General features: G+C 40.6%; 1 protein-coding gene and 1 long non-coding RNA gene across 2 annotated transcripts in view; one reads left to right on the top strand and one right to left on the bottom strand.

Annotated features, from left to right (window-relative positions):
• The window catches only part of LOC141784744 (uncharacterized), a 108,777-nt gene extending 108,478 nt beyond the window's left edge, over nt 1–299 (top strand). Inside the window, exon 5 of the long non-coding RNA XR_012597475.1 lies at nt 226–299. This is a non-coding gene — a long non-coding RNA (uncharacterized LOC141784744). The remainder of the gene's footprint in view (nt 1–225) is intronic.
• The window catches only part of uts2r (urotensin 2 receptor), a 68,437-nt gene that overhangs the window by 32,488 nt on the left and 9,548 nt on the right, over nt 1–26,401 (bottom strand). The window lies entirely within an intron of this gene.

Genomic DNA, 26,401 nt, shown 5'->3' with positions numbered 1-26,401 from the left:
TGATTTTTGGTTTTTGGCAAAAACCAAGTTTGAATTTATCCTTCAAGGTCAGTCTGTTTGTTTCTATCATCGAGAGTTTATTCACAGCATTTAAGAGCTTTAAAGGTAGAGTCCGCAGGATTTTACCAAAAATCACATCTGGGCCTCTTTACATGTGTGTCAGTGTCTGTGTCTGCCTTAAACCCCCTCCTCTGCCTGGATGCTGATGTTTTTTTTTTTTTTAAGGAAGTTTCTGGGTGGAGAGGAAGCATGGTTACCTCAGCCAATCACAGCGTGCCTCGTGGGCAAGTGAGCAGCACAAGATGAAGAGTGATGCGAGCTAGCTTCTTGCTAACCAGGTATGTGTCAGCTACCTGTGATTAGCATGTGCTAACATGCTAAGTCAGGAGCACAGCTCTTAAGTCTCCCCCATGTAGAAACATGATGCTACAGGTGGTTGCTGGACTAGTTAGTGCGTTTACGTTGTCATGGTCGGAGGATGTGGGTGTGCGCTACAGTTGGCACTGAGCCCAGTTTGAATATTGTGTTTTCGAACAAGTAGCAAAAATTTCTGCAGACCTTTCCTTTAAGTTTTAGGGTTAACACTTTATTCTACATAAAACATTGCTTAACTTCCTGAGGTTAGAACTTCTGTGGGTGCATTTTTTATTTCTCTTTGCTATTTACGATAAGTGAGGCCTAATGAGTTTAACATCAACATTTGGTCTTTGTACAGGAAGTTTGGTTATTTGTGAGTTTTCTATTCGTCATCAGTGTTACTGTTCATAAATACGCACTTTTTTCCCACTGAAATGGGTGTACTTTTGTTGTGTCACCAAAGATGACACAGGCTGTGTCCCTAAATGTCAATAAGTAAGTTAGAGTTTTTAGATATGAAGTACCATTGGTCTGAGAGGCAGGATATTGTCTACATAAGTGGACGCTGGGTGTTAGGAGGATAAAATGAAGTTAGAAACAAACGAAGCTTAATTAAAATGCAAACCTGCAGTAGAGACACAAACACTTTGTTTAGTTTCAGCTTTAGCAACCATCCCCATCAGCCGCCCCGGCACAGAGCAATGGTTCAGCCCTCTGAGGCTCATTAAAATGTATTCGCGCTCCTGCACGGATGAGGCCAGATTGCTTGACCTCAAATCACTTTCTGTTGAGCCAAACACAAACATCGATGAAGAAAAGGAGAGAGAAATCAGAAATGGGGGGGAAAGCCTGAACTGTCTGCAGAAATAACCCGAGTTAAACCCCGGTCTGCTTCCTGGTGACCAGCTGGTCCTTCTGGTCCAAAGCTCCTCACACAACATCATCCACACTGTGTGCACACCTCACCCCAGGCTTCAACCACAGAGTCTCATAGAGCTTCAGGTATCACCTCTGAAATCTGGAGTAAAATGTGCAGAGTGTAAATAAACCACATATTGGACGTTAGCAGCTAAATGAACACTTGATCTGTTTAAATGTTGACTTTATGTGACTCCACCGGGTGACGGCGTGTATTAGTATTCTGTCTGAGCGGTGTAAACACGCAGCCATACCCAGGATTATGGCAGAGTCAGCTGCTGCAGATTGACCAGGATTTGAAGGATGTCAATAAGAAAGGGATTATAAAGATTCAAGATTTTTGTTTTTGAAATTTAAGTCCTGATCTGCAAACTTTACAAAACCCAAAAACAAAAGTAGAAGAGGGAGCATCTGAAGCTGTTTGCATGTGTAGATAGTAACCTGACGAGCTCTGTAAAGGTGATGTTTTATATCTTGTTTCAATGAAAAAATAAGGTTTAGCTATTATCCTACCAGGGGCGTGTCCGAGGGTGAGCTACGGGTGGCACTGGCACCTCAAGATCCAAAGCTACAATTGGTTCATCGTTGGGCTGCAGGATTAATCTCATTCTTCATTTCACCGGCTGAACTTCCTTCCCACTTCCTCCCTTTCAAAATAAGTCGCTCTCCCCTGTAAGATTTTAATCAATTCTGATCTTTAATACGTTTACAGCGAAAAACCTTTGAGCAAAGACGTCAATTTATGGAATTTACCATAGCTTCCCCCGCTTCCTTCTCCTTCAACCAATGGCAAAACGTCTTCACATCACATGGTCCCACTGCTGCTGCTCACCTTACTTGAACGACTTGGGAGCATCTGGAGCTAACGCTGTCTATTCTTCCCCAGCTAGCTTAGCTTAGCTTAGCAGAGACAGTTTCTCAAGAAAACTCTGATTCCAGGACTTTTACCCTGGAAGCAACATGTTATAAATCTCCTAATGGACCAAAAACAACAGAAAAAACTTAGTGCTAGCTTGATGCTAACGTATATGGGAAACTGCATTAAAATGCTAGCGGTTAGCATACATGGATAAAACTTTGGTTTTAAAGCAGGATTTCAACTTTCATCACAGTTAGATTTTGTTAACAACACTGAAAACTCCACATGCCCAAATACTCATGGCTGACTTCTTAACTACTACTCAAAGCAGACACTAGATGGCGTACTGAGGTCGATAACATAAAAACGTACATTGATGTCATGTGACATGAGATTTTTTTACTTATTTTATTTATTTATGTCTAGAGATATTTAGATTAATTGGCCAATTTCATATTTATTTACCTATAAACTCAATAAATGTTGAAAGAAAACCCGTAAAGCTAATTTTTGTAGACAGAAAATCCACAGGAGGAAGTGAAATAAACATTTTGTGAATAAATCCTGCCAGAGAGTCATGATCTCAACTTTAAGCAAAAAAAAAAAACATGATTAAATTTTTTTGCCAGACTCATTCACTCCTAGTTCACTGTCACGTTTGTCAGATGTCACAAAACGTCGCGACATGCTCCTTTATCTAACCCTGCTGGGATCACTTTCCAACACCCTGCATAGTTTCCTCGTCATGAGAGAAAATCAAACTGTTTGATCGATTCGTGTCTTCAGGCTGCATCGACCCGCTGACCTCGTGGCACAAATTCAATTCATCAAAAGATTCACAACAACTGAGCCGCGCTCTTTGACCTCATCTGTAGATATTAGAGATTATCTGAATGTGATTATCACAGGAGTGTTTGAACTTCCCTGAGTCACGCTGCTGACGTTTCAGCTGCAGAGGTGATCATGCTAATGGACCGGGCTGCTGCGGTTTTCAACCACAGGTCCCCAGAGAGTAGGCTGCCATGAAGCGGTTAGTGCTGCAGTCTGGATGACTGTGCATGTGTGTGTGTTTGTGCAATAAAACGTACACTGTGGCTTCTTTCCCACATCAGTTTCCCCTTTGTTACACTTTAATTTAGCTGCACTTGTATGTTTTTGAAATCTTATCAAGTGTTTTTCTCTTATTTTCAGTAGATTTTTTTGTTTTTGTTTTTTTTTAGACTTAATATGAGCCACATTGACCTGACCAGTCTGGAAAAATGTCTTATTTCAAGTTATTTAAAGACAAAAATGAAGTCTGAACTTCATTTTTGTTTTTAAATAACTTGAAATCAGACATTTTTCTGGGCTGATCAGTTGAATGCGGCTCATATGAAGTATAATAAGACAACTTTTACTAAAAATTACGGATGCAATTCGAGTAATTCATTAATTTATAATTGTTTTATCTTATCGAGCGATGATTGATTAATTAATAAGCAGCAATTTTTCTGAGAAGCTGAATTTCCCTCTGAATCATTACGTTACCATCTACAAAAATGCTGTCTGTCTTTTGAGAGAAATACAAATCATATTCCTTCACTGAAAAAAAATATTATCACAAATAGAACAATGCAATGACAAGGCTTCTTTAAGGCTGCTTGAAACATGAAAATAAATAAGTGAACTGTCATGTCACGGCCACACCGGACGCGAATTTGCGAAGAAGCGCGTCAAGATTACATACAAAGTCAATGCAAAGATGTGTTTGGCGACAGCGTGTTTGGGGCATCAGACGCCTAAATGCTCAAGTTGAAAATATTGAACTTTTGATGCAAATTCGTGTGAAGGCTGTGCTGCTGCAGCCAATCAGCAATGACATTCCCCCACGACGTCATTGATTTGATGACGTTGGAGGGGAACCGCCACCTGCTCCGACTCCAACTCCGCTGGAAGATGGAGGAGAAAACAATCTGTGTGCTGTATCATCATCCAGAGTTATAGGATACGACGTGTGTACTCTACAGAGACCGGAAAAAAAAGTCTCTGAGGAGACAGGTTTTGAAGGTAAGTTCTGTAAACATTCGTTCCCAGCTGGATTATCCTGCACGGGTCATCACTGAGTCCGACTGTGTTTTCCTCAGCGGAGTTTTGAGCCTGAAAGAGAGGAGGGAGGAGCGGGGCAGGGGCAGAGCCAGGGAAAAGATGGAAGTTCTCTGTGCTCCTCTCTTTCCTCCACCCCTTCATTATCCCCAGGGAGACCTCCGGGAACATGGGTCGGGGGTGGAGGATGAGGTCTCAGGGAACAGCCAGGCAGGGCCAGTGGAGGTGGATTACCAGGGAGAGGCAGCAGGCCCCTCAGGGATTGAGTGTAGAGGTTTGTTGAGAGGTGAATATGCACACACATGAAGCATCAGTCCAGTTTCCAGCCTTGTGCATGACGCTCATTCGAATTCGCTAATTTGCATCCAGTGTGGCTGCAGCTTCAGAAACAAAACAAACTTGTTGCATCTTTACTTGTCTGTGTGTGTAAATGTGTGCACGTGTTTGTGCATCTGTGAAAGCAATGGGGCGGAACTTTGCCAAGTGTGAAACAGCATAAGGTGCAAAGTGCGCCCTCATGCGGGCTGGAGGGGAATTACAGGTAAAAAATGCAATTAATTTATTTTACTAGAGTAATTTCTTTTCGCCAATTAATCGATTCATTGTTTGCATCCCTACTTAAAATGAGACAAAAAAAAAAAAACATTCAACAAGATTAATTTTTTGCAGTGCAGCTTGAGCTCAATGACGGCTGATGATGACATGATCTGAATATTTCACAGAACATTTATCATGTTGGGCTTTTTATTAAAGATTTTGTTGTTAAAGTGCAGAAAAAAATCTTATATAGATTTCCCTCTTTCTCTTTTCTTTGCTCGTTCACTCTGAAACTGCAGCACACACACGGGAACAGACATTAAAGGTGACCTGCACACAGGCAGGTGGCCGTTATGAGTACAATGAAATATAACCCCGCTGAGTCTCTGCAGGTGGATTTTGGAGTTTTTAACCTTGAAAACTGAAAGAAACATTTTTTTTATATATATGATATATGGAATGTGTTTTACAACCTCCATGCATACATTTTGCATCGTTAGCGTGTTATTCAGAGACATTCCTGAGCTGGATTTAAATCACATCAGCACGCATGCATTCCTGTGTAACTGCTCGTTATTTTCGTATGCTGCGCTCATTCTTGAGAGAAAACAGACAAAAGTCGAGCAGAGAAAGAATCAAGCACGATCTATCTGGAGATTTCAGCGCCGTAGGAATGAGAGACCGTACGCTGAGCTCATAGTTTGTCACAAGTTGATATTTTTTTGGCAAACAAACAAAGTTGTGTGCTGATAAATATCTTGTTCTTTCGTGTTCGCTGTAGACGCAGCTCCCCGTCCACGCTGCTCTGAGCACACATCCAGACATCCTATTGATTGTATATGACTTCTCTATGACTGTGATTTATTACAGCAGATTAGCCCATGCAGAGTGTGGATCCCTCTGCAAACAACCACACACACACATGTGCAAATACATTCACGGTAATAGGAAACCTCGACGTCCCCATGGATACCATTTCAATCTTCCTCCAGTGATTAGAGCAAGAACTACAACATGCACACGGAGCTTCTGGGGATCCGTGTTCAGCCGCCCTTCAATGAGCCTGATTGATTTTCTGTGTTTGGACAAGAAGATGGAGACTCACGAGACAGGCGGCTGGCCCACGAGAGAGGTAGAGACGCAGAGTGATAGAAAACAGAGAAGAAAGTGATTCAGAAAAGGCCCTGCAGTAGGTGGGAGGAAGCAGGGAAGGAAACAGGGAGCACTTTGTTTCAGGCCGGCTTAAATAATGCATACTCCTCATTTGGAGTCTTCCCGGTGTCGTGATCAAACATGCTCCTGCAGCGAGGAGCAGTGTGCAGAGGGATGAAGGTATCAGGTAGTCACCCTGCCCGGCCTTGGGGAGGCTATTACAGCAGAGCGCTCCTGATTCAGAAGAAACCTTTTTCCATAATAAATAATGCATCCGTTTTGACATGATCGCTGGGAAACTTCAAAATCTCAGCGCCGCGCCAGCTCTGTGATATCTCAGTAGCTGTGTCTCCTGAGGAATTGTTCCTTCTGGACAATACCGCAGTCGATTTATTTTCAAGGACAAGGACATATTTTCCACGGCCTTTCATCATCAAAGAGGGAAAAGCAGAAGTATGACTAACGGAGTTAAGACTGGTGCTCCAGGTGTAAACGTGGAGGAATCTGTTATCCTGCAGTACGATGGTTGGAGCAGGAGTTGTGCTTTTTCAGATATAGAAAGTTTGATGGAGGATTAAAGTCACATAAGAGAACAGAAGAGGATTTTCAATAAATGTCAACTGCTCATTTGTCACTTCTGGGCCTCTGTTTGCGTGTCAGTGTCTGTGCCTGCCTCAACCCCTCTGGGAGGAGAGTTTGAATGTTGATTAGTGAGTGGAGGAAGCTAATCAGAGCGGCTACAATAGCAGATGTAGCATAGAGGAACTTAAAGACAAAAAGCGACGTGAGTTAGCTTTCTGCTTACAAGTATGTGACAAATACCCGTGGTTTGCTTGTACTAACATGTTAAGTCAGGTGCACGGCCCTCCAGTCTCTGCCACGTAGAAACGTGATGCTACAGGTTTTGGCTAGGTTAATGAGCGACTTCATGTAGTCATGATCGAAACACTGCAAAACACTGTTTTTGTCTTATTTTGAGCCACACTCACCTGACCGGTCTAGAAAAATGTTATGTTTCAAGTTATCAAAAGACAAAATGAGGTCTGAATTACTACAACATGTTAAAATAAACATGAAACAAGAGAAAAATTACCTGCTTTAAGATTTTTTTCTAGTTTTAAGCAAATTTTTCTAGCATATTTTCTTGTTTCACTGGCAGATTTTTTTGATTTGTTACAAGCAATTCTCATTTTTGTATTAAGATAACTTGAAACAAAAAAAAAAATCTGGACTGATCAGTGAAACATGGCTCATATCAAGTGTAATATGACAAATTTAACTTAGAATAAGACAAATACACTTGATAAAATTTCAGTTTTTTGCAGTTTTTTGCACCTTCACACTACTGAAAAATGAAATCATACCAAGCGTTTTTGTCTATTTTTCTTTTTTTTTTTTTTTAGAAAATGCCTTTTTACACTTAATATGAGCCACATTCACCTAATCAGTCCAGAAAAATGTCTAATTTCGAGTTTTTTAAAGACAAAAATGAGGCTTGTAAAAATTTCAATGGATCAAGAGAAAAGTTTCTTGTATTTACACATTTTTTCGAGTTTTAAGCAAAATTTTCTTGTCCTTTTGGCAAATTTATTTTTTCATTTGTTACGGCAATTCAGACCTTGTTTTGTCTTTAAATGACTTGAAATAAGACATTTTTCTGGACTGATAAGTTGAATGTGGCTCATATTGAGTACAATCAGACAATTTTTACATCATTAAATACTTGATAAGATTTCAGTTTTTTTGCACCTTCAGGGGTGTGTGCTGCTGCTGGCACTGACCCAAGGAGGAGGAGCTTAGTTTGAATATTGTGTTTACTAAGCAATGGAAATTCCTGCAGACCCTACCTTTAAAATGACAAAAAATAAAGCCCTCATTTAAATATATTGAAGCCCTGAAATAACAAGAAAGTAAAAATGTTTTTGAACAGCTGTAACGTTAGTTTCCCTAATGAGGAGGAGCAATTAGCGCTTGTTGCCCAGATGCTCAATATAATTGGAAAGAGTTGGAATTAAACGGTGATCCTAATAATTTTAAACCTTTCCATTTATGCAGCAAATAACAGAAAAAACCAAAACAAATCCCTACTCTCATATTTCTTCTGTCCCCTCACCTGAACCTGCTCCAGCCCCCCTGTCACCCTGTCCTTCACCCCCTTTGTTGGCTCCCTGTCGCCTCCAGCATCCAATTTAAAACCCTGCTCCTCACCCACAGACCCTCAACCCCCCCTTCCTGCCTCACTGACCTCCTCCACTTAATCTCCACACACCAACTCCTGCCTCCATCCCCACCTCTCACAACCAAACATCTGTCCCCTCACTTTGGAACCGTCTCCGTACATAAACCACGTCAAACTTCACGTTTTTTCTCTGATGGTACTTCAGACGTTTACAGGAAATAACAGAATGAAGTCTTCTTCTCCCTCCTCCTCCTGTATCTCTGCCAGAGCTCACACCGTGCTGTGGTTTGTGGGTGTTTTTGTGTTTCATCTCTTCAGTTTGTTTACATCTTTCTCACTCAGCCACTTGTGTGTTTTAAAATCCCTCGTTTCCTCCTCCTCCTCTCATCTTCTTTCCTCTCCTGATGACTGGTTTTGCATGCTCTCCAAAAAGCATGTTTATACTCCTCTGTTAAGGTTTCATCCCTATATACAGTGTGTGTCTATGAGAGGAATAAACATAGCATTTTCCCGCCTTCAGTGAGTCACATGACCAGCTGCACGGAACTTCTAATCAATGTGACATCATCACCAACTGCTGAGTTCTTAGGAGTAAAATTGATGGAAGCTTTACAAACAACTCCTCATAGATGCCACAATTTTGACCAAATTGCGGTAGAAATATAACATTCTTGTAGTAAATTTTGTCAGGAATCCATCCATGTCATTTTTAAAGCTGTACCACTTTTACTTTTTTGTGTAGAGGCCCAAATGCGTCAGTATGCGTAGAGCTGAATTCTGTTCTCCCATTCATTCTAATAGGGGGGAGCTGAGAAGGCTTCTTCGGGGTTTGCCAGCTTTGAGGGCTTGTCATTCGAAAAAAATTTGAGGGACAACAAATTCATATTTAGCGTTTGTAAAGCTGGGTTCATTTTGTCATATCAGCGAATTTCAAGCCGATACCACTTATGGTTTTGGAGAAGATCATTTTTGTAGAAAGTGTAAAAAATTGTGGCAAAGTCTTATTTTGAAAGGCAAATTCCCAGCTTCCTGTTGGAGACAGGTCAGGGGTGTCAATGTATGATTTTTGCGACTCAGTGAGAGAAAAATTTTGATGTTGGTTTGATCTCTCTACGACATTCCTACTGCCCATTGGAGCTGTTTTAGTCTTCCTAGGTGGCGCTAGAGAGTAAATGTTAGGATGTTGGGAGTCAAATTTGGTATCCTATAGTAGTTTTTGCGATCATGAGGTGTGTGCTTATTGTACTAAGTTTTCTTCTAAAAGGACCCTCTTCTTCTCCCTTCAGGCGAGGACCCTAAATTTAAATCTCCCAGAGCTCCTTGCTACGAAAAAAATCTGAAAATCTTTTCCTGATCCTCTTTCTTCCTGCAGAATCATCCCGATCGACCTTTTGTCGGGCCGCAGGGTAAAAATACGGCTGTATGTTGAGAATGTTTACCATCAGGGGCCTGCACCGCTGCCCAATCAATCAGATTCGGTTGTTTTAACAGTCGTATCGCTCATTTCACAAGGTTAGCATCCATCCCAGGACACCGGCCCCAACACAGAGAAGTGATGGCCCCGCACTTCCATTTCCTGCTGCTGTGAGTCCAACAATAACTCATATTGATCGACACCACAGCAGCAAAAGTCTCCGCTGTGCAGCTCACAAACTGTTTAGAGGAGCAGAAATGTTAAAGTGTTGTGTTCTGTCACAGTTATGTGCGTTTCTGCTGTCTGTGAAAACACACTCTGCCATTATCAGCGTACGACAGCAGCACAAAGGGAAACGGCAGGAGGGGGAGACGACAACAAAAGCAGGCTGCAGGATTAGAAAGTGTTCAAGCAGCAAAGCGAAGGCGTGCACGGCTGGTTTTTAACGCCGTGGTGCTGGCTGTGTCAGCGCTCTGACGCCCCTCCTCCAGGTGGCGACGCCAAATTGTTCCCAGATGCCAGACGATTCAGTCCAGGGTCAGCAGAGAAGTATTTACAAGCAAGTGCACGGAAGAGGACTGTGGTCTATAAACACACACACCTGTCCTGGGTCAATCACTTGTGTCACACACACACACACACACACACACACACACACACACACACACTAACACACACACACACACACACACACACACACACACACACACACACAAATACTGCGTGTGTGTGTGTGTGTGTGTGTGTGTGTGTGTGTGTGTGTGATTTTAAATTAGCTCCACAAATAAATCCAGTTTTTATCACCTCAGGCTTTTATCTAAGATTAAATCAGTTAATCTTTTAACAACTTTGAGTGAATGATTCATCTTTTTACACTGCAAAAAACTGAAATCTTATCAAGTTTTTTGGTCTTATTTAAAGTAAAAATTGTCTTATTAGACTCAATATGAGCCACATTCAACTGGTCAGTCCAGAAAAATGTCTTGTTTTAAAATATTAAGCCAATAAAGAAGTCTGAATTGCTGTAAAAAGTTTAAAAAAAGATTCCCTTTTTAGACCAATCAGGTCTGACCGGATTGGTCCACCGGAGCAGATACCCCAAACCCCCTACCTGCCCACTGCCAATGCCAAAGTTGAAGAGCCATCACTGCTCTGTTTTTGGCTGCAAACAGCCACATAGCTCCATGCACAAGCTTCCCATCTCAGAAGAAGACAGACTAAGTGTCTAGAGTTCATTTATCAGGAAATGTTCCAGCTACACTCAGTAAAACTGTGCATGTGTGTGCTAGTCACTTCACGGCCGACTGCTTTTCCAACTTTGGACAGTCCAACAGAGGGCTAGCCAATAGACTGGTCCTGAATCCAGGCGCATTACCAACCATCCTCCAACAAACCTGGGACCCTGGAAATGTGAGTATTTTAAATGCTGTGTGCTGTGGAGCAGATGGAAGAGCTTTTCCTCAGTGTCCCCCCTGTCTCTGTGTTAGCTTCAGGATGCTAACTTTAGCTGCAGTTAGCCTGTTGTTTTAGCCTGTAATGTTACGGTAAACGAGCTTCGCTGTTTTCTAAACATTGTGCACTCGGAGCTCGTGGCGCCGCTCTCAGTGACGTGGAAGAGCGGGGCGGTATCAGCGGTGGCTCATTTACATATGAAGGCCACGCCCACTAAATCAGAGCGTTCTGAACAGAGGGGCTATGAGAGCCTGGAAACAATGCTGCTGTGCTTGATTTATTGGCTTTTTGGACCAAAACATGTTACTACCATTTCATGAAGACATCAATGATCCAGATTAAACTGCAGGAAAGGAGCAGGAGATGGGAGCTTTAAATGGAGCTGGTATTAGCCTGATGATGTCGAGCGCCTAGCAACAAGTCACTGTAGCAACAGTTGCCAACAACAAGAGCGCTGGACAACATTTATCGCAGTGTTTCTGTTTCTTTGCACTTTTTGTCCTCATTACAGCTCTACAGATGAACATAATGTTGCGCATGCTCATAACGTTCGTCTTCTATGGTTTTCACATTTTGCTAACCTGCCACTTATTGGCCAAGCATGTCACTGCAGGCTTCAGAGGTTTCCAGTTTTGCCACTTTGTATGGACAGAGATATTTCTGTGGTGGGGACAGAGATTTTTTTTTAAACGAGGACAAAGATATCGAGTCAATAAAATACCCGTATCCGTGTGGTCCAGGCCTGACTTGAATAGAAACTGATCTGATTCATTGCTGTGACCGACTGCAGACACAAAACCTAATTAAAAACCTTTATATTTTGGCTTTTAGTGCAGCTTGTGTGATCTCTGTCCTTTGTTTTCTTGATGATTTGAGGGGAACACACCTGCTGTCTTTTATCTTTCTCCACCTTTGGATTAAAAAAAGACACTGAGCTGCTCTCGCCTTTAATGTACATCACGCCTTTACTCCTCCAGCCCGCTCCTCCATATCCTGGTAGGAGCAGCTCCTCAGCCACTTTCAGGGCTGTGTTGGCTTTTCAAAGCAATATCAGAATCAGAGCTTTAGGGGACGGCTGTTAACACGAGCGCCTCTGTGTCTCCAAGCTTTTCTTTATCTCTGGAAATAGCCGGCTGCCTTCGTCTCTTCACGGTGAGAAAAGCTGTCACACTGCAGCAAGTTTTCCCATCCAGGACTCACAGGTTCATCATCAGTTAATGGATGATTGGCTGAAGTGGACAACTGCCTCTGAGCCACAGGGAACCACAGGGTGATGACTCAGCAGGTTATCGATGAGTCGAGATAATTTAGTTAGGATTCAGCAGAGGTTCAGCTTCAATGAAACAGACGCTGCATCAGTTTCTCATTTTACCGTGTTTGGGTGGATTGATTTGTTATTAAGAGACGTTCTCTAATGTAATCAGATAGGAGCAGATAAGAGCCGACAGTACAAGTCCAAAGAGAGAAAAGTGAAATCTGATCAAGTGTTTTTGTCTTAGTTTCAGTAGAAAATGTCTTTTTAGACTTAACATGAGCCACGCTCACCTGACCAGTCCAGAAAAATGTCTGATTTCAACTTATTTAAAGACAAAGAGGTCTGAATTGCTGGAACAAGTAAAAAAATCTTCCAATGGAAGAAAAGAAAAGTTTCCTGTATTAAAACATTATTCTAGTTTTAAGCAATTTTTTCTTGCTCAATTGACAATTCAAACCTCATTTTTGTCCTTGAATAACTTGAAATAAGAAATTTTTCTGGACTGATCAGGCTCATATTAAGTATAAAAAAGACAACTTTTCCTTAAATACGACAAAAACACTTGATAAGATTTTATTTTTTTTTGCATCTTCAATGTGATATCATCCCTTTCTGGGTATTAAATGACAAAATTACCTTAAATAAATTCCTGGTAGAGAGGGTTTTGAACAAGTTGCTCTGTGCTCACAGAAATTATAACCTCAGCTTCTTCTTGAACCAGAAAAAAAAACCCTCTGCTGGACTTTAACATCAAGGAATCCAGGAAGGCATTCAGATTTCAAATAAGAAACAGGATCAAAAGGAAGAGTTTTTTTTACATTGCATTTTTTTTTTTATCTTATTGATCTCATAAATCACTGAAAGGCCTCTAGTATTCATGAAGCACCTGTGCTCTATGTGCTCACAGGATGCACTGAAAATCAGACGTTCCTCCTTCAGGATCCAAACCTCCCCTCCCTCCAACCTCATGCATCACATGAAAAGTTACTTTTAAATTTGGCTCTGAACTGAATTTTCATGTATAGTGTGTACCTTGCACAGACACGTGCGATATCTCTGGGTTTTGTAACTCTGACATCCTGTCATCTCTGTAAAAAAGGGAGGAGTGCAGCTCTCCTCAGAAACTACTCGAGTGTCAAATTGCTTTGTTCACAAAGAGGAGACTGAAAATGAAACGCTGTCACTTTTCTGTCACAACCTCAGCACCTCTTCCTGCTTTCTTTGCTAAACTCTGCACAAACCATCGTCCATTACTGAGTCACATGAGCAGTCAGAGAATAAACTGGAGTAAAGCAGGTGTGTGTCCTAATTCAGTGAGAATAAAGGGGTGTGACTACAGGAAAGGGAAAGATTTTTCATGCATGTGTGTTAAAAAAGGATGTTTCAGGAAGTGGCAGATCCAATCAGATTCAAAGCTCTTCTTCTGGCTTACAAGACATTAACAAGAACCTCATCCAGGTCTACCATCCTTCTGGTCCTCTACGCTCTGCTTGTTAAAGACGCCTGGTGCTCTCAGCCCAGCACGGCTCCAAATCACTAGCCAGACTCTTCTCCTCTGTTGTTCCCAAATGGTGAATGAATTACCTAACTCTATATGATCCACAGAGTCCCTTTCTACTTTAAGAGACGTCTGAAGACTCATCTGTTCAGGGAACACTTAGACCTTAATCTGAGCCTGCTCCTCTTTGTCCTCATGTCTCAGACCCAGCTCTCAGTGAATTTTCAGCACTGATCATTGAATGTTTTTGAAGGTTGAAGTATGTTGTTGCAGCAATTGATTGCAGCAAGTTATGGCTACAAACATTCATACTTTCTTGCACTTGATGGCAACACCTGCAGCCAACTAACTCAAACACTTTGTAGCACTGACTAAAGCCCCGTTTCCACCAAGCAGTTCAGTTCAGTTTGTCTTGGTACAGCACACATTTTGCAGCGTTTCCACTGACTAATCCTGGGACAGATCCCCAAATAACCAAAACCCTTCCGTTGCACTTCAAAAAACTGGAATCTTGTCAAGAAAAAGTCTTTTAAGACTTATTCTGAGCCATATTCACCTGATCAGTCCAGAAAAATGTCTTATTTCAAGATATTTCAAGACAAGAATGAGGTCTGAATTGCTGTAACAAGTTAAAGAAATCTGCCAATGGAAGAAGAGAAAAGTGTCTTGGATTAAAACATTTTTCTAGTTTCAAGCATTTTTCTTGTTTTGTTGGCAGATTTTTTACAAGACTATTTCTGGACTGACCAGTTGAAATTGGCTCTTACTGAATATAACAAGACAATTTTTACGTCCCATGCCCTTATGTGTTTTGTATTTCAGTTCCTTGTATTGACTTGTAAACCAAAAAAGATAAATAAATAAATAAATAAATTAAAAAAAAAAAGAAAAAAGAAATAATAAAATTAAATTGAATTTAAAATGAAAAAAAAAAAAAAAAAAAATATATATATATATATATATATATATATATATATATATATATATATATATATATATATACATTTAAAATAAAAATACATAAAAAAAAACAAATTTAAAATAAAATAAATTAAAAATGAAAATCATGAAAAATAAAAATAAATTAAAAATGAAAAAAATGAAAATCATGAAAAATTAAAATACATTCGAAATAAAAATAAGTTAAAAATAAAAATAAATTAAAAATTAAAATAGAAATAAAAATAAATTTGAAATTAGAAATAAATTCAAAATGAATGCCTTACAGACATTTTTTCCAAAGACACTGATCAGTGAAGTCTCCATGTTATACTCATATTTAGTACAAGAAGACAATTTTTACTTCCAATAAGACAAAGACACTGTGAGTATCAAACTATTAGATATTAATTCACTGCAGTTTGTTGATTGGTGGAAAGAATGGTCACTTCTTGTGTGACAGCAGCTGCTGTATTTTTCCTGGCGTCTCACAGTCCCTGAAACAAGGCTTGATTGGTCTTTGTAACCAAGAGCCACATGCCAATCTTCTTCACTGGATTTATTAGCAGGGTACACTGTGTTGGGCTGCTTTTGTGTCATGCTGTTATTTAACTGATGCGTCCACCAGCATCATGGTTGGCTATGGAGATGTAAACAGGGCCAGGCTTTACCAAACTGTACTGATCTAAACTGGACTGCTTGGTGGAAACGGGCTTTAGGCCAAAAATGAAACTGTAGAATCGTAGTTTTATCACCTTAAGATCTTTCTTTAAGGTAGAGGGAGCAGAAACTCAGATGTGGCGGCTCTGGATCAATCCCTGTCTCTGTGTAATCTCTCAGAACAGCAGGAGAGCAGAGCAGGTGCCCATTGATCACAGAGGAGACATTTCTGGACAACAGTCTATAGTTATTACCGCCGAAGCTTCCCATCACCTGAGACGATGAAAGGAGAACAGCAATTCCAATTTCCAATCCCCAAAATGAGCCCGGTCAATGTAATCAGCCCTGAGATATTTGGTGATCAATACTCCTTTTAGCGTCATGACAGACAGGAAATGACTCTGAGCTTCTCTCCTGACCTCTCTGGAGGTGACCTCTGCGCCGTTCAGCCAGGGGACCCTCACAGCCAGCGCCGTTTCATTCGGCAGCCGAGATGGACGCTCCGTGGGAAATAGCCTATAAATGATAACTGAGTTAATGAATCCTCCGTCAGTTTTCTCTAACACGCTCCGACACGGCCTGGGACAGATTAGGAGGGCTTTAAAGAGGGGCTAACGTGTGCAGCTGAAGACGGGGAATTAAAGCAGTGGTAATTAAAGATGAGGCACGTCTGGCGTGAGAGGCGGTGGTTATTTCACGCCGGCTGTAGCGGCGGTCAGAGCTGCTTTTCATTTGATCCTCTGGAGGTTACGGGTCAGGGTTTGTGCTCTGATGCTGTGAATGCAGACGCTGTTTGATGTGACGGGTGAATTCAGACTTCCTGTTGCTAAACGAACATTAACTTCAAACTCATTTAGGATTTGAGCAGAGTCAGTGATGAAAGCTGTGATACCCGTCAGTGCTGAGCTTCAGAAAGACCGTCTGACGTGTGTGTGTGTGTGTGTGTGTTCATGGGAAATGGAGTGTGTAGAGTGTGTCTTTGCTTCTCAAAACATGTCACATTCACCCGTTCACTCACTCACACACATTCTGACACACACACCATGACAGCATGACGGCAGCTGCAGCACAGATCAGGACTAATTTCACTAAATGACACCCGCTCAAACACGCCGCTGGTTACGTATTCAGGAGCGATTTGGAGATCAGTGCTTCTCGCCCAAGGTCGTTCACCGTAAGCGCTGCAGGAGCAGCTGCCAATCATCCTATTAGAGGAAGACCTTCTCTACCTTTGAGCTGGGGCTGTACACACACACACACACACACACACACACACACGCACACATATGAGTGTGTATCAACATTTCAGTAAAGTGGACCCTGAAAAATCCTGTTCTTCAACAACTGCTCAGTCCATCTGTCAAACACGCGTTGATGGAAGATTCTCCTCCTCATCCTCAGGGCTCGCACTTCCAAACCTTCCTGATCTCCTTCACACGCCATCCTCACCTCTGCTCTTTGTCGTTTTTGTGTTGCTTATCTGTTTATTTGTTATTTTGCCTGATGCTTTTTCTGTTTGTAAGGTGGCAGGAAATCACCCACAAACAAAATGTTTCTTTGTTTTGATAATTAATGATACAATGACCTGAACAGGAAATCCTTAAAAATTGTGTTTTGGTCTTTTTTTCAAAGAACTGATGGTGGTGATTCCTTGTTAGTTTTTAATGCTTGTTTTTTGCGTTTCGTTCCCTTGTCTTTCTTTTTTACATCTATGTTTTGGGTTTTGTTTACTTCAATACCAAATTCTTAATTAACTTATTCAGTTTTATTTGTGTGTAAACCTTTTGTGTGTTTTGTATCTTGTTTCCTTGTATTGACCTACCAATTAAAAACCAATTAAAATTTAAAGTAATTTAAAATAAAAAAATAAAAATAAATGAAAAATAAAAAAAATTTAAAAAAAGGAAAATTAAAAATATAAAAAAATGGAACTTAAATACATTTAAAATAGATTATTAATAAAATGATTAAAAATAGAAATAAATGAAAACTAAATATGAACTGAAAATAAATGAAAAATAAAAATGATTTACACTAAAAATATAAATAAAAAATAGATAAATGAAAAATAAAAATGATTCAAAATAAAAATAAATAAAAAATAAAAATGAATAAAAAATAAAAATTGAAAATACAAATAAATTAGAAATAATTTTAAATTATTAATAAACTAAATATTAAATCAAATTAAAATTAAAAATAAATTCAAATTAAAAATAAATGCCCAAGGACATTTTTTTCTGAAGACACTGATCATTAAAGTCTCCATCATAAAACCAGGGAAGGTTTCTGGATAGTCCTTACAATCCTTGGAAAGGCACATGTGCATGTATGAAGCAGCAACTCCTCAAGAGTCCACCTGAGACTGGCTCCAGAAGAACCAGGAAAAAAAATAAAGAATGATGTTTCACCAAAAATGGACGTTTTAAACATAGTCTGAGAAAATTATTGATTTGTCAGCACACACTGCAGGAAGGAGTTTAATTTTCTTATTCCTTAGTAGTTTACAACAGTGTTTCTCAAAGTGGGTTCCCAGGACCCCCAGGGGTCCATGAACCATAGTTTGGACATCCATGGAATAACTAAAAAATGAATGTAAAGTGTGCTAGATCACTGAAAAATATCAACAAACTGGCATCGTTTGCACCAATAAAATCAGCTGTTTTTTTTTTCAACACTCCAGCCCAGTTTAGTTTTGTGTCATGAGATCAATTCTCATATGATTGTGATGTGTTTATCACTTCATAATGCGCATCAATAGAAAAACACAAAAAACTAAAGTTGACTAAATTAATTGCTTGGAAAATGTAAAAGAAGCCTAATTCTGTTTTTGCAAAATACTACAAAGTCTTAATGCTAAGCTAATCATTCTTGTGTTAACGAGGGGGTGCTTGGAGAAAAGTCTAACCTGAAAGGGGTCCATGGTCTCAAAAAGTCTGAGCGCTCCTGGGTTAAAAAGTTATGATAGGCTTCAAGACTCTGCAATGAATCATATAATTTATGGTTTTACTGGAGCACAAGCTTTGACCTTGATGATGCTAATGCAAGGTCAGAGAACTTATCAACCAAAACCTGTAGGCTTCATCTTCTGTCCTGTTGTTCATGCTATTGAAAAAACATTTCACAGAAGCTAAAAACTTGGTCGCTGGTCATGCAACTGTGCCACAAGCAAAACTTCACTTCCAAACGACAGTCTGAGCTGTGATCCCTGCAGCAACAGAGCACATCACCACTTTCTCACAAACTTTCACTTCATGAAGAACACTGTATGTGAGTATGCACGACTCTGATTCATGTCCCCTATGAATTATTTATGTTCCTACCCCGGCGTCGTCGGAGGGAACACAAAGACCTGTTACTCAACAAATATTTTCTTTAAAGCTTCCGTCTTCCTTTGCTGAATAATTTCCTCTGCTTATCTGGGAGGAAAGGGGCTCCCGTCACCTCAACAATGAAAATGGAAGATTGATGAGTGTATTTTCAGAGTGGCATAACTCAGAAATGTTTCTGCATGGATCGAGTGACTTTCTGAGAGTTATAGGAAAGCTCAGGCTACAGGTTGTTTGTTTGTTTGCACAACAACTGAACAGATGCTTGAAGAGACGGTGAAAGTTGTCCTGAAACTCTGAGGACGTACTCAAGGGCAGTCTCAACCTGTGCACCAGGGGGTTTTCATCCTTTATATGGAATAAATGATCTCATCCAAGGGGACTTTCCATGTGGTCTTGAAAATTAAACCACAGTCGTATAAAACTGCACCAACGCTGTTTTTCCATGATGAATCTGAAGTGGTCTGGCTCGCCATTTCCTGTCTCCTGCTTCCTGGTTCAGCCTGTGCTGCAGTAAACATTTACTGCTATCAAAATATATCAAGAGTTACGTTAAAATCTGCTAACTTGACAGGCAGACAGTGCTGTGTGGCTTCATGAGAGTGGAGTGCTTTTTTTTTTATTGAGGAAACATTTACGATCCACTTTACGACCTGGATTTAAAACCTCATTAGCTGACGCTGATGCAGTGTCCGGGGACTCATCTGGCTCTGAGTGACCGCTGTGGAAACACGTGCTGGGTAATTCTACAGCTCTGCAGTTTTATTTAGCAGACACTTTTGTCTAAAGCGACGTACAACACAAACACAAATACAGACAGAAGGAAAAACTACTCAGTGCGACAAAGAGCTACAACAAAATTCAAGAAACAGTGATGAATATACACTAAGAGCTGGGTCTAAGTGTTCCCTGAACAGATGAGTCTTCAGACATCTCTTAAAGTAGAAAAGGACTCTGTGGATCGTATAGAGTTCGGTAACTCATTCACCATTTGGGAACAACAGAGGAGAAGAGTCTGGCTAGAGATTTGGAGCCACGCTGGGCTGGGAGCACCAGGCGTCTTTCACAAGCAGAGCGTAGAGGACCAGAAGGAGTGTAGACCTGGATGAGGGACCCTAGGGAGGCAGGAGCTGTTCTCGTCAGTGTTTTGCAATTCTTTATTCACACATAAAGCGTGATCAGAACAGATCGTACCAAACAGGAAATCAGACAAGAAAACAATCAGAGTATCCAGTCATCTCAAAATAATGCACCATGATCCAGATCTAGAGAAAACCTGACGTTTTGGACGAGGAAAAGTTTATCTTGGAGGTGGAAAACTTCAGAAGGCATCTTTTCTGTAAGGACACCAACAGAAAGGAGAACCTTGCAAGTATGTCGTCATGGGTGGGACTTCTACGAAAACACGGTTCTCCTGTGGTCTTGTGATCTCTGGTATCCAGCTTCAATGGGCGCTGCCCTGCTCTGCAAAGTAAAAAGTGCTCTCACTTGATGTGTGAATTAGGGGTTAGCCAGAAGATGAGCTTTCAATTTGGAGATTGGAGCTCCCACTAGAAGCCAGTAAAGACCTTTTTGGGCTGGTCAAAGACATAGACTGTATCAAACACGGACGTAGTCTCCCTGATGTCACCGGTCTGTGTCTGAAACGGAAAATGAAGCAGATCGGCTATCGCAGCCATAATGGTAGTGGCAAGGGCTTCGCGTACAGCTACAGCATACAGTGTGCGCTGATAGTAAAGTCAGTGGCGGCTGCTGGTCAGTCAAGGAGGGGAAGCTCAATTTTTTCCGGCCTACATCATAAATTAGTTTATTTATTTATTTAAACATAAATTCTCCCCTCTGTGTCAGCTTGTTAGCAGCTGGAGCTGCTACGTGAGACTACGACAGGCTGTAAGTGTGAGTGACAGGGGGAGAAGCTCCACAGCTGTAGCTGTAGCTGCTTATTGGTGAAAAGAGAGAGAATCTTTAAACTCAACGCTCGACGTTTTTAAGAAAGGTAAACTCTCTGGGGATCGATAAATCCTCCGGATCAGTCCAGAACAACTGAGAAGATGCTCCGGTGGAGGGTTATACTTCAAGACCTCTGACTGGCTCATTTCACTGTCAATCAAAAAGGGATTCAGCCTCAGACAGATCATCCAATCATCATGCAGAAGCCCAGCGTCCAGGCCAGCCCACTGCCTCATAGACCCCCAGAGACGCTGAGCGTCCGATGGGCGGGACAAAGCCCAGCGTTTATCCAATGACCGTCCAGTTTCCACAGTGGAACAACCCACTCTACGCTTCCCCGCTGAAGTCAGAAGACGCTCAGCGTCCGACTGAGTTAAAGCGCTGAGACGCTGCGGGGATGAATGAGAAGGAGGTGGAGCCAGTTACCTGTGATAGGAGCTGATTCTGAACTAAAGATGAAGGAATTCTAGCTCAGATTTTATCAATGAAATGTTCACACAGCAGAACATATCAACACTTTTTAGGGACATTTTAGGGGAAGCTGAGCTTCTCTTGCAGTCTTAGAGCAATCACCACTGAGCAAAGTTAGCAACTCAGACAGGAGACGTTTTTTTGAACCAGTGTTTGTGACTTCCTGAACTTCCAGAGCCAGCCTCAAGCGGACACTGGAGAAACAGCAGATTTCAGCACTTCAGCATCGTCTCTTATTCTTAGACCGGAGGTTGCTGCTTGGTCAAAGACCAAACGTGCTGCTGCATTCTGGGTAACCTGCAGTGGTTAAGATGTAAATGTTAATACGATATGATATGATATGATACAATATATTTTATTGCCCCCCTAGGGGTTAAGAGAGTGAACTGAAAGTGAAATAACTTTTATGTCTTGTTTCATATATCAAGCTTACTTCCCACCGCGCAATGTGACATTGAAATGACGTTTATTTAACGTCATTTTTGACGTCCCAATCAGGTCTCCTGAAGGTGCCGAACAAAAGTTTTTATTACATCTTCTCGGACGTGGTATGGAGGTCTGATTAACGTCTAAAAAAGGTCTACTTATGACATCCGAATGTTAAGATCCGTCACTACAACGCCCCAAAAATGGTCAGATTTAGATGTCGAAATTTGTACCCATCTTGCACGTTGCTCTGACGTCTAAATACGGTCTTCGACGGACCGACCCAATACTGACGCGACCCGTATGTCTCTCCAACATCCGATGTTGGAGGGTTGGTTCAGTGTGATATTTAGTTGTTCTGACTGGTTATATTTTGTAGTAATGTCTCTCTTTTTTCAGACAGTTTCACTTCCTGCTCTGATGTGTTTCCTGATCTTGTGATTGCTGACACCGCCCTCATTGCGACCTTTTGTTCTCAGTTTCTTTTCGATAAATCTGATCAAGCTTTTACCAGTCGTGCACCTGGAATATTGCAGACAGTCTTGTGAATATTTCAATCCAAACTCTGAAAGCTGAGCCAAGCGTAAAGCTGCTTTTGAAGGCGGGGAACGGAGGTGGGAGTCTACGGCTATCTGATTAGCAAGAAATTAAAAATGAATGAAACTCAGGAGCTAAAATAGAGAACAGTTTCCCTTCCTATGAGTCCGCTCTACATTTATCTTTCATCCAGAGATAACGCTCTGCAGAGAAAGAAAAATGACATTACGGCTTCACGCTCGGAGAGTCCAGTCTTATCCTCTCTGCCGTCGCCCTCGGGTCTTTTCCACCGCAGGATAATATAAAATCAATCAGCTCTTTCGTTTTGATTAGCGCCTCCTTGTTTAGCCTCGTGTCCTCGTGCATAAAGAAAATGAGAGGATTCTTCAGCGCGGGAGCTTGACAGCTTTGTGACAGCTGTGAAATCACTCCCTGCGTGTTTGGATGTAATAACTATTAAAAGCTTGTGCGGTTTAAAGGTACGCATTAATCTAACGGCGATGGAGGATGATGCCTAGCTTAATTGTTGTAATGAAAGCACATTAAGGCAGGGGGAGATCTCTCAGAGGAGGCAGAGGAGGGCGGCGTGGTGACCTTCACAGAGGCTCTGGAGCTAAACTTAGCCGGGCCTCCGCGCGTTCTGCAGGTTGCTGCTAATTTGGTTAATCAGAAAAAGAAACATATTCCTCAGATTAGCATGTTTGCTACTAAAACGCTAAACATTTCATGTGCTGTGAAGTGAAACTATTAGCTCCACCTTCTGCCCTGTAGCAAAGTGTGTCAAAGAGTCTCCCACATGTGCGGGGGCTGGGTTTTTTAAAGCGTGAGTGTGTCCATGTGCTCATACTCTCTGCCCTTGTGAATTATCGCAGGTGTCACTCAGCACATTGTTTTCCAAGGAAGAGAGGAGTAATAAACGAGTCAGTGCTGCTCCGTCCCTGCAGGCAGCCTTCAACACACACACACACTCACACACACTCACACACTCCACCAAGTAATCAAGTTTAAAGCCCTGACCGTGTATAAACCCAGAGCAAAGTTATGAGCAGAATTGCAAATATTGGATTTGTACTTTTTCCTTTTTATTGTGAGCATTAGAGAATTAGAAAATGATCTACTGTGAAACTCAAAAAGTCTTTTTAAGAATCAATCTTTGCAGAGGAAAAGTAAACACCTGAAGCAGAATATCCAGGTAGTTTAATCTGGTATTACTTTGACTCAGGCTCACTAAGCTCCTATGTGTTATACATCACGCCACTCTCAGTAATCAGAGACAGACTACAGCACGCTGTGAAGGCAGCACCGTTTCCAAATTCACCTCCTCAGGTGTGAATATAAAGTAAAAAGTTTTCATTGCTGCAGCCAGGTGACAAAAGTAACTTTTTTTAACTGGTTTTGTCTTATTTAAAGTAAAATTTGTCTTATTATACTCAATATGAGCCACATTTACCCGACGAGTCCAGAAAAATGTCTTGTTTTAAGTTATTTAAAGAAAATAAATGAGGTCTGAATTTTTTTGTAACCAGTAAAAAAAAATACTCCAATGAAACAAGAGAAATTTGTGTCTAAAAACAAGAAACTTTTTTCTTGCTCTATTGTCAGATTTTTCTTTTCCTACATGTTACATCAATTCAGAGCTTATTTTTTTTCTTTAAATAACTTGAAATCAGACATTTTTCATCTGGTGGTCGGGTGAAAGTGGCTCATTTTGAGTCTAAAAACACATTTTTACTGAATATAAGACAAAAACACTTGAAAAGGTTTAAGTATTCGAGCAGTGTCCTGAGATATTTTACAATCCCCCCAAAATTACACAAGATCGCCACCTGTTAATCATCTTCAATATGACGTTAACCCTCGTTTTTAACCTCTTATAGCTAATAAAAACGAAATTTTCAGAAAAAGAGGACAAAAATGCAAAGCAGCCATATGATATCATCAAATCACCACAACAATCAGACGTGAGAAACATTTCTACCAGATGTATTCATTTTTTAAAGTTTGACCACAGCCCATCTGGAATGACTGGGGAGATGGATTTTTTTGACCTATGTTGCAGTCAGCCACCAGGGGGAGCAGTTTTTGTGGAGACTTCACTTCAAGCCGAGCAAGATGACATCCTTTTTTTTTTGTTGTTGTTTTTTTTGTTTACCATCTATGGCCAATATTTGAATTTAGGAGATACTTGATTCACCTTTAATGGAAGAAAAGCCGTTTCTCTCCTCTTTCCTATGCGTCCTCATGTGTATTTAAAAAGAGGGGGCTCTTAATTGAATGTGCCATCGTTTTTTTCCCCACCTTAATGACTGAGGTTTTGACAGTTGTTTACCAGAAAACAGTATGAGGGTTTAGTTTTGTTATTTTAGCTAAAAGGAAAGGGACACTTTGTTTTACTTTTGACATGTATGTGAACATGTGAATTCTTGACACTTGATTCACTTTTAGAGAACGTTGTTGTTTATTTTTACTTTTATTTATTTTATTTTACTGAGTAATACTAAGTAAGAAAGAATATCACTGTGATACTGAAAACAAATGTTTTTGTGCCTTCCAATAATCCTTGATTTTCACTGTACAGTACACCCAGCCTAAAACTACAAACAAAACATAAAAAAGTAGTTTTTCAAAAAAAGGCCCAAATTTTGATGGCATGCACAGCTGTGGGCCCTTAACTTCCTCAAAATGTATTTTCTAGACCTTTTATATTTCTAATTGAGAACCCCTGGTCAATGGTGCTGACAGACACAGCAGGCTCACATGGTCGACACAGACAGACACTGACCTCTGGATGGATTCTTCGCAACGTCACCATAGATTGTAAAAAAAATGGAGGTCATCTTGCTCAGCTTGAAGTGAGGTCTCCACAAAAACTGCTCCCCCTGGTGGCTGGCTGCAGTATAGGTCAAAAAATCCATCTCCCCAGCCATTCCAGATGGGCTGTGGTCAAACTTTAAAAATTTAATACACCTGGTAGAAATGTTTCTCACGTCTGATTGTTGACCTTTCTTTTCTTCTTAAAAACGAGGCTTTACATCACGTTTAACGATGATTGACAGCTGACGTCCTTGTGTATGTTTTTCAGGAATTGTAAAATATGTTGGGAGATAAGAGTCAAGAAGTGGTTAGACTCTCTAAAGAAAAAAAATATATATATTATTTTTGTCACCCAGCTCCACTCAGATTCTCCCAGAATCCCTCACAGTCTCTACTGCACAGACTCTGGCTACAACCGCTCAATATCTGCATCTGTGACGGGGGAATTTTGGCTTTAAAACTGTTCAATGATAAATGACGGAGCCACGCTGTCCACTCTATATACAGACTACTGACGTCACCAGTGAAATGAAGTCAATCCACGGAAGCAGCCACATTGGATATGATACTTGCTTTGAGCTTCCTGTCTAACAGCTATAGGACACCTGTCAGTCACATGAGCTGGGCTGCATCTCTGATTGGACAATCATATAATCCTAATATCTTCTAAACTAGTGAGTACCGTACTGTGTGCTGATAGCAAAATCAGCATTTCAGACCCGAGCCGTCTCTTGGATCAGGCTGTAAATATCCTTACAATCCTTGGAAAGGCACAGTCTATGACTATGGAGACTTTATTGATTGGTATCTTCAGAAAAAATGTCCTTGGGCATTTATTTTTAATTCTAATTTATTTTAATATTTAATTTATTAATATTTTTAAATTATTTTTAATTAATTTGTATTTTCAATTTTTATTTTTAATCATTTTTAAATTAATCTATTTTTTATTCATTTTTATTTTTCTTATTTATTTTTATTTTCATCTTTTTTATTTTAAATCATTTTTATTTTTAATTTATTTTTTATTTTTTTAAACAGGAGAGATCGTCGATGAACAGAAACTTTTAACACTTACATTAAGGTTTCACTTTTCGGAACTGGATGTTGACCCTTGCGTAAGAAGAGTAAAGACCCATTTAGGTTCAGCGTTACATACGGATCCGTATCCGGACGGAGCCTTCTGTTCGTGCTCTGTTTTATGTTTCCATAAAACTTATGTATGCGGAACCAAACCTACTGGAAACCATGAGGGCAGTGTTGCTGTTACTACCTTATATGTCGCGTAAGTGAGACACGAAGAAGAAATAACAATGGCAGAACTTTCCTGACGCATTTATCAAGAGCTACATCAGCAACACCTCCTCCACAGTCGCCATGTTTGTTTTTGAGTTTTGTTGTCATAAACTTTGGACTCTGGGCTGCCCCTCCTGGTAGAAACGGACCTTTAAGAAAAAACATCTGGTTTGACTGTGGATCAAACGAGCCTCATCCTGCTGCACCTTTGCTCTATAGATAAAGACGAACATGAGCTGTGTCCCGGTTCGTTGGCATTTATGTCGCTCTGATCCA

Source organism: Halichoeres trimaculatus, unplaced genomic scaffold (assembly GCF_033239565.1).
Source record: "Halichoeres trimaculatus isolate MK-OKI-2021-1 unplaced genomic scaffold, fHalTri1.1 fHalTri1_scaffold_23, whole genome shotgun sequence".
NCBI lineage: Eukaryota > Metazoa > Chordata > Actinopteri > Labriformes > Labridae > Halichoeres > Halichoeres trimaculatus.
Note: the sequence above shows the minus strand (reverse complement) of the source record. Positions and strands in the feature narration are given on the sequence as shown.